Raw genomic sequence first — 2,219 nt, 5'->3', positions numbered from 1 at the left:
AGGCTGATTTTACTTTTTGTACCCTTCGTGACAATGGCTGTTTTATCGTTTCTGCGGTGTTTGTGTTTAGCTGTAATTTTCTCTTAACCCATTTACTAAACCCACACAAGTTATATATTGTTTTTTTCAGGACAAGAAGGGCTTTCTTCAGACACCAAATTTTTTTCATATGATGTAATTTCCTATAATAAAAATAATAAAATATGACGAAAAATTGAAAACAAATTTTCTCACTTTTATTTGAAAAATCTTTTATTCATCATAAAAAACTACTGAAAAAACCTGCTAAATAGATTCTACTATTTGTCCCGAGTTTAGAAATACCCAATGTTTTTATGTTTTTTTGCTTTCTTCTACACGTTATGGGGCAATAAGTACAAGTAGCGTTTTGCTAATTCAAAACCATTTTTCTCTGAATCTGGTAATTCTGTCTCTATGTGGTATTTGGGGCATCTTTGAAGCCAGCAAATTAAATTTACCCCACCAAACCATATATTTTTGAAAACTAGACACCCCAGGGTATTTTAGATGCTGATAGTTTAACCCTTTCCATGCACTAATCCTACCACCAACCCTTGTCAAAATTTGGGATAGTAATTGTTTTTGGTGTTTTTTTCACATACTTTGTACTTCAGGTGTGAAATTACAGCTCCTGGTATATGTTGCTGTCACACAACACCCAGATATGTGTCCAGCAACATCTCCTGAGTACATTGATACCCCACATGCATGGGTTTGTCAGATTGTTTGGGGGCAAAAGGGCCACATTTGGAACATGAGCAATTCAAATTCAGTAGGAATTTTACATCTGGGTAAAGAAAAATGCTTGTACCCAACTATCAGTAGGGACAGGTTACAAGAAAGCCTGGCCTATCTCCAAGAAGGGATTTGATCTAGCACCTTAAGTGGTCCCTCATGCCACGGAATGGACACAGGGGTCACTTGACAGTGCAAATAAAAACGCTTAAAAATGGTGGAGCAAATAAAAGCTAAAAAACAGTAAATGTAACAAAAAATTAAAAAAAAATACAAAAATGGAGCAGGAACAAAAAAAAAATTAAAAATGGGAAACTGTGTGATACAGCTTGAAGCAGTCACCGACACAGAGTGCAGGTTTTCCAGGGCAATCTGGACAGTAAAATGTGGTGTCCTTTCTTTGCCCCCTGCTGTAGCATACCCTGCATCTCTTTTGGGGATTCTGCTTCTTTGCTGTAGGGGGGATTTTAAAAATAAAATGGGTAGCCCCAATTCTGTTGGTTCCCATCACTACTTGGGGACCAGGTGCATCACGGTACAAGATACCTGAAATTACTTCGAGCTGAAACTGCAAAAAAGACAGCTTCAGCCCAGTGTCTGCTTTTTTGTGCAGCAAAAAAGCGTTATAGGTTGCAATTTGCATTAGATAAATTGCAACCTTCTTGTACCAGGCCTTTGTCTTCCTCATAATGAGGTAGGGCTGTAGGAGTTGATCTGACAGATCAACTCCACCCATGTGCTTGTTATAGGCCCTGATGCACACTGGCTTTGTAGTGACCCCAGCTCTGCCACGGACAGAAACCTCCACGGTTCTCTCATCGTGGATGGTGCTCAGCATGCACACCTCTTTTCTGTCCCTGAACTTCAATGCCAAAAGCTCCTCTTGGCGTAGAGCTGAGGTCTCCCCCTTTCCTAGCCGGGTTCGTACCAGGCGTTGTGGGAAACCCAAGCGGTTCTTTTTTATAGAACCGCAAGCTACCGTATCGAAACAATACAGCAGCTTGAACAAAGGGACGCTTGTATAGAAGTTATCTACATACAAGTGGTAGCCTTTGTTCATAAGGGGGAATATTAGGTCCCAAACAATCTTGGCACTGGTGCCCAGATGATCTGGGCAACCTGGAGGGTCAAGGTAGCTATCCTTACCCTCGTATACCCGGAAGGCATGAGTATATCCTGTCTCGCTCTCGCAGAGCTTATACACCTTCACTCCATACCTGGAGCGCTTGGAAGGAATATACTGCTTGAATCCCAACCTTCCTTTATATTTCATTAGGGATTCATCCACGCAGATATTCTTTCCAGGTGTATAAACCTCTGGAAACCTGGCAGCGAGATGGGTAATCAGGGGGCGGATTTTGTACAGCCTATCAAACTGGGGGTCCTCCTTAGGGGGGCACAGGCTGTTGTCGCTAAAATGCATGAAACGAAGAATCATTTCATACCTTTGCCTAGTTATAGTT

At 41.4% G+C, this 2,219-nt stretch overlaps 1 non-coding gene across 1 annotated transcript; it reads right to left on the bottom strand.

Annotated features, from left to right (window-relative positions):
• Positions 1 to 824: 824 nt before the first annotated feature.
• Positions 825 to 954, bottom strand: LOC149271044 (small nucleolar RNA SNORA35). Its single transcript, XR_016279794.1, has one exon. It is a non-coding gene; the product is annotated as a small nucleolar RNA SNORA35 (small nucleolar RNA).
• Between the last annotated feature and the right edge of the window lie 1,265 nt (positions 955 to 2,219).

The sequence above is a fragment of the Sceloporus occidentalis genome, unplaced genomic scaffold (assembly GCF_023333645.1).
Source record: "Sceloporus occidentalis isolate IW3139 unplaced genomic scaffold, rSceOcc1.0.p SCAF_589, whole genome shotgun sequence".
Classification (NCBI taxonomy): Eukaryota; Metazoa; Chordata; class Lepidosauria; order Squamata; family Phrynosomatidae; genus Sceloporus; species Sceloporus occidentalis.
Note: the sequence above shows the minus strand (reverse complement) of the source record. Positions and strands in the feature narration are given on the sequence as shown.